The following is a 10,075-nucleotide window of genomic DNA, read 5'->3' as shown; positions in this document are numbered from 1 at the left end:
TTCAAAATATCCCAGCCTCTCACTTTGATCACCACCCCATCTCCCTTAACACTACTTTCTTTTCCTTGTGTTTGCCTAGACCTTTTAGATTTGTAGAGTTCTGGACTAAAGATCCTACTTGTGGTTCAGTTATTGATGTTGCTTGGAATTTACCTGCTTCTAGTTCCCTTGCTCACTGTCTAGTCAAAAAATTGCTGCATACCAAAGCATCTTTGAAGAGATGGAATTATTTTCATTTTGGTAATATTCAAGCTAAGATCAAGTCCACTCTAGCCAAGCTGGACAGCATCCAAAAATCCCCCCTAGCCCTAGCTCTTTTTCCACTGAAACGTCCCTTAAAGCCTCTCTTTATAAGCTTTTGATTAAAGAGGAAATCCTTTGGAAGTCAAAATCCAGAGAAAATTGGCTCTCCTGTTTTGACCTCAGCACCAGGTTCTTTCATTCCTCTACCATTATCAGAAGAAGGTCTAATGCAGTCAATTTTCTCAAGACAGGTTCGGGGGCTTGGCTTTCAGATAGAGCAACTATTGGAGGAACTTTTGTTTCCCACTTCTCCAACTTATTTGCTTCTTCTTTGTCTCCTATTGAAGATGAAATGCTGGACCTCTTCTCCCCCATTATCTCTGCTGATGATAATTTGATCCTTAGTGCTATTCCCTCTGGGAGTGAAGTGATCCAATCTCTCTCTAGTTTAGGCTCTTCAAAAGCCTCTGGCCCAAATGGTTTCACAACTCTCTTCTACAAAAAATATTGGTCTTCTACCAGAAAAGATGTCATGGATTGTATTTGGAATTTCTTCCAAAACAGACATCTCCTTAAAGAGCAAAATCCTACCTTTCTAGTCCTTGTGCCTAAACATAGTGGTTCTCACACTGTCCATCAATTCAGGCCCATCAACTTTGATAAGTGCTAAAATATTCATATTTTCAGCCCTTAACTTGCATGTTTTAATCGCTTGGTTTTAGTTAATTAGGCCATTTTAATTTCTTTTTGTGTTTTTCATACTTTTGCAGGCTTTTGGAAGAAAATAAAGTAAATCTAGACGATTTGGGCTCAAAGAAAGAAATTGGAGAAAATTGGAGCTCCCTAACACTACGATCAATCATAGGGTACCCGCGATCAAGCGCAATACCTGAGAGGACACAGCATAAAGCAGGCCAGGAGCGATCGAGTGCATGCCAGAAGAAGGATCGATTGCAGACTTGCGATCGAGTGCATACGGGCTGTGATCGATCGCACCCGTGCGCATGAGACACATCAAGTGGCGGCTAAAGTGTCACTCTTTCCATATTAGGGTTTTCCAACTCCCAATTGTAATAGGTCTCAAAACCCTACGAAATCCCTAGGTTTACTACTTTGCCAAGGACTTATAAAACCTATAAATAGACCCTTAAGCCTCTAGAATAGATATACTTTGTAAGGAGAAGAATAGGAGCTCTTCAAGTTCAAGTCTCAGGTTTATTTTTTTCCTTTCTTTTATTTTATTTTATGAAGATATTTAACATCAATTTTATGTGTAGCTAATTTAATTAGTAGGGCTTGATTGAAGCCCTAGTTATGTTTTGTTAATATTTCAATATTGGCGCCTTTGTGATGATCTTGTTGTGCTATTTAACTTGATTAATGCCTACTTGCATGAATTCCTCATATGTGTGTGCCTGATCAACATATGCATGTGGTACGGACTAGTTAGTTAAATCAATTTGGATGGCCGAGTCCTGGGTTTAACATAAGTAACAAAAGTAATTCACGTCGGATTCTTGGGTTAATCAACATGGGGAACTGGGAGTATATGCCATGCCCTAGGCCTCATGTGTTTGCCGATTTCCATAGAACATATGCCTTCCTAAGGAACAACTTAGTATAAATCATGCTAAATCTCTTAGGAAAGAAAAGTGTTAGAGTATACGCCATGCCTAACCTGTTGCTTAGGTAAATCTATAGCCTTAGGAGTATACGCCATGCCCTAAGGTTGACAAACATTAGATATACATAACTTGATCAAAGCATTGGCATATTGTTATATTAGCCAAATATAATTAGTGGTGGACATCAAAGCCCTACCCTTTATTATCATCACTTCAACAATCAATCTTTGTTTTACGTAAGGAATCTATTTTTAAACATAAATTCAGCAATCCTCGTGGGAATGATCCTATACTTGCACCATATACTACTATGTTGATCTTGTGCACTTGCAGGTAAAACGTACAATTATTTACCTATTAATTTAGGTATATATTTTGCACATCAAGCTTATGCAATATTGTTTACAAGATCATTTCCAAAATTCTTGCTAACAAGCTGAAAGTGGTTCTCCCTAAGATTATCTCTCCTCTTCAATCTACTTTTGTGCCTAGCAGAAATATTCAAGGTAATACTATCCTTGCTCATGAATTGCTGCATTCTTTCAAAAACAAAAAAGGGAAAGGGGGTTTATGTTTCTCAAGATGGATATGGAAAAAGCCTTCGATAAAATGGAGTGGTGCTTTCTACTAGCTATCATGAGGAAGTTGGGGTTTGATGACACTTGGATTTGTTGGATTGAATCCTATATAACCTCTTCCTCTTTCTCCATTCTGATTAATGGTAGCCCTTTTGGTTTATTTTCTCCTGCTAAAGGATTGAGGCAAGGGGATTGTAATACCCCAACTTTTTAAATCGTGTTAAAAAGAGTTTTAATCCCTTACTCAACGAACTAATAGCCTTTTAAATTAGCCCTAACAGAAAACCCTAAGCTATCTCAACATAACCCATAGTCCTCACACTTAGCCATAAAGCATTTGAAGTGAAACCCAAACCTACCATTTCTGACCGTACGCCCAGGGAACCGGACGTACACTCTTGTTTTTAGTAGAGGACGTAAGCCAAGGTTACCGGACGTACGCCAAGGTTACCGGACGTACGCTATTGTTTTTAGTAGACGACGTATGCTAGGGTTACCAGACGTACGCTACTATTTTTAGTAGAGGATGTATGCAGGGGGACCACCCGGATGTACGCTACTTTCTGGAAAACCCCTGGATAAGACCTAGAGGTACGATAAACCCTTTTACCCAAATATGTAATAGTACCGGATGTACGCCCCAATAATACCGAATGTCCATTACTTTTCAGAGTAGTTGGTAGCGCCCTTAGCTTTTCTAGCGACTCCCTTGAATCCATTCTTACGCCTCAGACTCTCCGAGAAACCTCTGTGTGAGAGATTTGTGAGTTTGATTTGAGAGAGAGAAGGAAGGAAGCTTGGTGTTCTTGCCACCTCCCGAGGTAAACCCTTGCCCGTTTTACACTCTCAATATCATTCTTATTGCTTTATTAACGTTGTGAGTTTTCAAAAGATGTCATTTCCTTACAAAACAAGAAATGTTTTCAAAATAGTTTCAAAAGCTTCTTTGATTCTTTGTATTGCATGATGTTGAGTTTTCTTACGTTGCATGTGTCTGTTTATTAGCCTAGGAGGAGATGTAGAAGCCTATAGATTTTATAGAAGCCCTAAAACACAGTTTGAAGCTTATTGCCAGATTTCCTAACTCACTGACCGGACGTATGCTCTCGAGCCTGGACGTACGGTCAAGAAACCAGGTATCTGTCCTTAAGCCTCACTCTCATGTATTTTCGAGTCTAGCGATCCTTTTAATGGATAAAGCTTAGTATCTTACTCGTAAGAATCCTCTAGAACTGTGCATGATGACATGTCATATTTCGTTATAGCAAGATTTAGCTATGTCAGAGGATTCGAGCAAGCGTACGAGGTAAGTAAACACTTACGAATACTTTTTTTAAAATATGGGATATGTCAGTTAACTGACCACGAGTATGATATGAGTCTGTCTACATTTTTGTATCTACTTGGTAACTACTTTATTAACTCAATAACAAGATGCATTATATGACATGGTACACCGGTACGTACGGTATAATGGCCATAGGCTTACTATATAGACTTCATTCTATGGTCAAATGTATGTGGGTTTTGGATCCAATGGTTACATGACCAGGCACAGTCATTCCCAAATGACTCGGTCACTATAGGATGGACATCATTAGTGGTGTGAGCCACTTGAGGTCAAACTCGGTCGTGCCACTAATGTTATGTACGGTAGACCGTGTAATGGCTGGGGCACTAGCATTGTACTACAGGTCCCTCGAGACAGCGTCAACCCTACTGAAAATGGGTAATATCTCGGGTAGACCATACATGAAAGTTATGACCTATAAAGCATTAGTTTTTCCTGCATTAAAATACTTAGGCGATTGCCGCCGGGAGTACACCACCCTCTTTATTAACCAAACAATACTTTTATGGTGTATTAACGGGGACAACACATCTTTTCAAATGATTACTAAAACTACACGTTTATTTCTGCTTAAATGGGCTCAATCATACCTAATTGTGAGGTTTACTTACTAAGTCGTTAGACTTATGCTGTTATACCCTTTTAGGAAGTTTGTCACTAGAACCCAGGAGTGGCACAGTTGCCACTACGGACCTTGCTTTAGAATCTTCATGTTGCTATCAGGTTTGTTTTACATTATTATTAGTTGTTTCATGTCTTTAATTTCAAGGAATTTACTTGTCCCATAATGATTTATAGTTCTTCTTAGATTGTATTTCACCTTCCGATGCATTACTCTGAAATGCTTAGAGGGGTGATTCCTCATTTAGCCACAAGTTGGCTTAACTGAGGCAATTGCCAGTAACCCTGCTAAGTTAGCCAAGGCTAATTTTGGGGGCATTACAGGGATCCTCTTTCCCCTTTTTTGTTCATTCTAGGTTTTGAAGTGTTTTCTAGACTAACGTTTAAAGAAGAAAGGCTTGGTCACATCAAAGGGCTTAAGATAGCTAGAACAAACTCTCAAATTCATCATCTGTTTTTTGCTGATGATCTCCTGATTTTTGGGAAAGCCTTTCTCAGGGAAGCTAGCAGCATCAAGTCCTGTCTTGACAAATATTGCATCTAGTCTGGTCAGTCAATCAATGCCCTTAAATCTTCCATTAGATTCAGCAAAAATATTGCCCATACCATCTCTACCATTGTCCTCAATATCCTCCCTTACAATCCCACCCCTTCTGCCTCCACATACCTTGGCCTTCCAATTCGCCTTGGCAATTCCAAACGTGCTCCTTTCCAAAGTATTATTGACCGAGTTTAGATCAAGGTTGAAGGCTGGAGAGCAAAAACCCTTTCTCAAGCTGGTAGGTTGGTTCTTATCAAGTTAGTGGCTGTTGTTATCCCTTCTTATGCCATGAGTTCCTTTCTGCTCCCCTCTAGCATTTGTTTCAAATTGGATCAAATTTTCAAAAAAAATTGGTGGGGTTTTCCTTCCTCTAAAACCAGAAACCTTTCCCTCAAATCTTGGGATTCTCTTTCTATTCGAAAAGATCAAGGTGGTCTTGGTTTCAGAAAAATGAAGAATGTGAATCTAGCTCTCATCTCTAAGCTTGGCTAGAAATTCAGATTCTATGTGGGTGGCACTACTCCGAGGTAAGTATCTCTCTTCTGGTTCTTTTCTCTTTTCCCCTCCCCATTCTGCTCCTTCCTGGCTATGGAAAGGTATCCTTTCCTCTCAGGCTATTATTGCTTTAGGTGCTTGTCATAGAATTCATAAACATTCTTCTTTGTCTACCTGGAATTCTGTGGGTTCCCACTTAGCCAAACTTCATTCCCTCTCCAGCTCCTCATCTTTCCTCTCTCCCTAACCTGTTAGTCTCTGACCTTATAAATCTTAACAGCTCCTGGAATTTTCCTTTCCTTCTTTCCTTATTTGACTCCCAAAGTGTTAGGGAAATCCAAAAAATCATCATTAATCCTTCTCCTTGCTCAGAGTTCCTCTGGACCCCTTCTTCTAATGGATTATTTTCTTCTAGTTCTGCTTATCGTTTGATTAGCAGCCACAAAGTTTCTTCTAGCTCCTCCCCTCTTGAGTCAAATATTTGGAAACTTCTTTGGAAACTCAAATTAAATGTCAGGCTGAAATTATTTCTATGGAAGATTGCCTAGGACCTTGTCCCCACAAAAGCTAGGCTTAGTTCCATCCTTCATATTTCCCCTTCAAATTCTCTTTTCCCCCTTTGTAATTCTAAAGTTGACTTTCTTCACCATCTTTTTTTCCATTGCATCTTTGCTAGAGTGGCCTGGAGGCATTCTTTTTGGCCTCTGGACTCTTTAGCTTGGGATTCTCTTAGTCTCCCAAGCTGGATCAAAGGTATTATTCTTCCTCACCTCACCTTTGGTATTCCTAAATTAGAGTCTCACCTATTTCAAATATATTCTTGCTGTTCTCTATGATCTGCTTTGGTTTAGCAGAGACAAGGCTTTACATGAAGGCTCCATTCCTGATATTACAAAGCTGGCTGAGTCCATCAAAAAGAATGCCTTAGCTCATTCAGCTGCTTGGAAATCCTCTCAAGAGCCGGTGTTTGAATCCTGGGTTCCCCCTATCAAAGGTGCTTACAAGATCAACTTCGGTGCAGCTATCAGAGAGCACTTTTCTGCTCAAGCACCAGTTTCTAGGGATCACACAGGGAAGATCATCAAAGCTAGTTCTCAAATCAGCCCTCCTTGTGATCCCATTTATGGTGAAGCTCTAGCAGCTCTTCTAGCTGCCTCTTTGCAGCTCAAAAACTTCACCTTAGAAGGTGATTCCAAAATTGTAATTGTTGCTTTGCAAGTTCCTGCCATTACTCAAGATTGGCACATAGAAAAAAGTCATTGCAGACTCCCTTTCCATTTTTCCAGCCTCCTCTTCTTGAGAGGCCAGGAAAATTAATAGAGGTGCTAACTTCTGCGCCCATCAATTGGCATTTTGGACCGCGGCAAGAGTTTACTCAAGCTGCATTCCCATTTTTTTCTCTGGCTGCATTCCAATTTTTTTTCTCTCCTTTTCTCCCTTCCTCCTGTAATGGTCCAGCAAGACCTGCTGTTTTCTTTCCCCCCATGAGGGTTGTATTGCTTTTCTGTTTCTAATGCAAAGTTCGTTAAAAAAAATAATACAAAAAAAGAAGATAAACAACTTAACCTTCTAAAAGTTTTCTCCATATTACTACTACGGATGTTGGTGTGGTTTACTAAAGACAAAACACAGCTTGGAATGGATATTGGATATATTGATATTAGATATTGGATATATTGATTTGGATATCAGGTTAATACGTAAATAATACAAAAAATATTACAGAAAATATTTAAATTGATAAAAAAAAAAGGGGTTTTGATGTGTCAAACGGAGTAACACGTCAAAAAATCTCTCAGGAGTTTTGCCACGTCAAAAATTTCTAACATGCTGAATTTCAGCACGTCAAAAATTTTTTTTTGACGTGGCATTTTCAGCACGTCAAAATTTTTTGACGTTCCAAAAGTAAAACATCAAAATTTTTTTTTTTAACGTTTCAGTTTGTGACATGTCAAAAAGCACACGTCATAAGGGGTTTTTGACTTGTCAATGGTATTGACACGTCACCATTAACACGTCAAAAACCCCTAGTCAAAATACTACTCAATTTCTGTAGTGACGATTCCATCTTACGCAATGAGCACTTTTCTGCTCCCAGTCTCTCTCAGCTCTTCCCTTGATAGAAAGTTCAAAAAATTTTGGTGGGGACTCTCAAAAGATAAATCCAAAAACCTCTCTTTGAAATCTTGGAGGTCCATATGCCTCCTGCGAGAATTGGGTGGCCTAGGTTTTCGTCAAATGTACGATTTTAATCTCGCTCTCTTTGCCAAGCTGGGTTGAAAATTATTATCAAACTCTAATTGCCTTTGGGTCAAACAGCTTCAAAACAAATACATCAAATATGGGAATTTTCTCACCTCCCCCAATCCTTCTTTAGCTTCATGGTTCTGGAAAGGTATCCAAAAAATTAAACATTTTATTCTAGCGGGAGCTTGTCTAAAAGTCTCAAGGACCTCCTCTTCTCCCATTTGGTCCTCGAACTGGATCCCTACCATTCCACTTCCAAGCCTGTGCCAAAATTTCCCAACAATCGCAATATTCCATCTCTCCAAATTAGGGATTTAATCAACCCTCTCAACTTCCAATGGAAGACTACCTCTATCAATGTGTTGTTTGATCATCCCTCAGCTTAATAGATTCTTAATATTCGCATCTCCACAGATCTTAAGCCTATTTACATTTGGACTGCCTCTACATCTAGGCATTTCACCACTTCCTCAGCCTACCGTTTTATCAACTCTACTTCTTCCATTTCTTCCTTCCCCTCTATCCCAAATCATTTTTGGAAATCCATATGGAGTTTAAATCTTAATGACAGGCTTAAACTGTTTTTGTGGGAGATTGCTTGGAATATCCTTCCAACTAACGAGCGATTGGGACAATTATTCTCTTCCACTTCTGATCTTTCTTGTCCTTTCTGCAAAGTGGCGTCTGATTCCATGCTTCATCTGTTCTTCAACTGTGTTTTTGCTTGAGTATCTTGGGGTAACTCTTTCTGGCCTCTGGACTCCTCAACTGTTAACTTCTCTTCTATAGTGGATTGGATTAATAGTATTATCTCTCCAGGTTGCTCTCTTGGCATCCCTTAGGTCGACCACCGCAAGTTTCAAATTTTTGTCTCAATAGCATGTGATATATTATGGTTTTACAGAAACAAAGCATTTCATGATGGCCTCTCCTTCAATGCCTGCCGTGTGTTTGATTATATTAATAAAATCACTCTCGAGCATTGTCATGCTTGGCAATCAAAATCCCAAGCTCTCATGGAAAAATGGATCTCTCCTCCGCTTAACTGGTTCAAGATCAATTTTGATACCGCCATCCAGGATTATCTATCTGTGCAAGTGGCGGTTTGTCGTGACCATAATGGCCAGATTTTCCACATGGTTTCACAAATCAGTCCCCCCAATCTCCCAAATGTGGGTGAAGCTTTGGCAGCCCTTCTTGCAGTTTCTTTAGTGTCTTCTCTACATCTCAATCACTTTATTCTTGAAGGTGATTTTGAGGTTGTGATCCTACCTCTTCAACATCCAGAACTCTCTCAAGATTGGAGGATCTCTCCCATCATTTCTGATACTCTAGATACTATCCCTGTTGCTTGCTCTTGGGAAGATAGGAATGTTAATTGAAGTGCAAACTTTTGCTCACTTTGTGGCATGTTGGGCCGCAACTAGATTTTACTCAGGCAGCTTTCCCTTCTACTCCCCCCGATCCTGTCAATCCCCATTGTTAGTGGGAAAGACCCCGTTTGTTTCTTGTAATTTTTCTTTTTTCTTTCTTTCAATGTACTTGTATAAAATTAAATTAAATTAAATTAAATTAAAAAAAAAAATGCCATCTGATTGTCGGCTTAAGTTCAAGCTTGTGGTTTGCTTATTTTGTCTTCTTCAAGTGATGACATCCACGTTAGCAGCTATCAGAAAAAGAAGTTTAGTACCTTGAGGACGACGTCAATTTATGGGGAATAGAGTGTTACGAGTCAAGTAGTAAAGGTATTTTAGGATTAAAATGCTTAGAGATAACAAGTTATTTTTATTGATAACTTTAGAATTAGATTTAGAATTTAAATTTTAGAGATAATATGTTATCATTAAATATAATATATTATCATTAAAAAGTAGTTTATTTCTATTAGGTTTTATTTTTATTTTATTTTTTATCTCTACTCACTACAAAAAAAACAAATTTTTTTTTATTGGAGATTTCTGACGTTTTATGGTGTCCGACGCGTCAAATTTTTTTTTTCTGACATGTCGTTTCTGACGCGTGTAGATTGTCAGAAACATAGGTGACAGGAAAATTTTTTTCTTGACGCGTCAGTGGGTAGAACGTCAGAATTTTCTGACGTTCTACTGTCTCACACGTCAGAAAATTTTCTGACGTGGGAGAACTAACCTGACGTGCGTCAAAAAATTGAAAAATTAAATAAAAAATTAATTTTTTTTAAAAAAATTTTTTCTAGAATTTTTTTTTTCAATTAAAAATTTTATTAATTTAAATTAATTTTCAATTAAATTATTATTATTTTTTTTTGGAATTAATCCTCTGCATGGCAGCTCCCTCACGCTGCCGTGCAGATCTGCGTTTCATGGTGCAAATCTGGTGCGTCAGAAAGCATTTT

Source organism: Corylus avellana, chromosome ca4 (genome assembly GCF_901000735.1).
Source record: "Corylus avellana chromosome ca4, CavTom2PMs-1.0".
In the NCBI taxonomy this organism is placed as follows: domain Eukaryota; kingdom Viridiplantae; phylum Streptophyta; class Magnoliopsida; order Fagales; family Betulaceae; genus Corylus; species Corylus avellana.
This window is presented reverse-complemented; position numbering follows the sequence as displayed.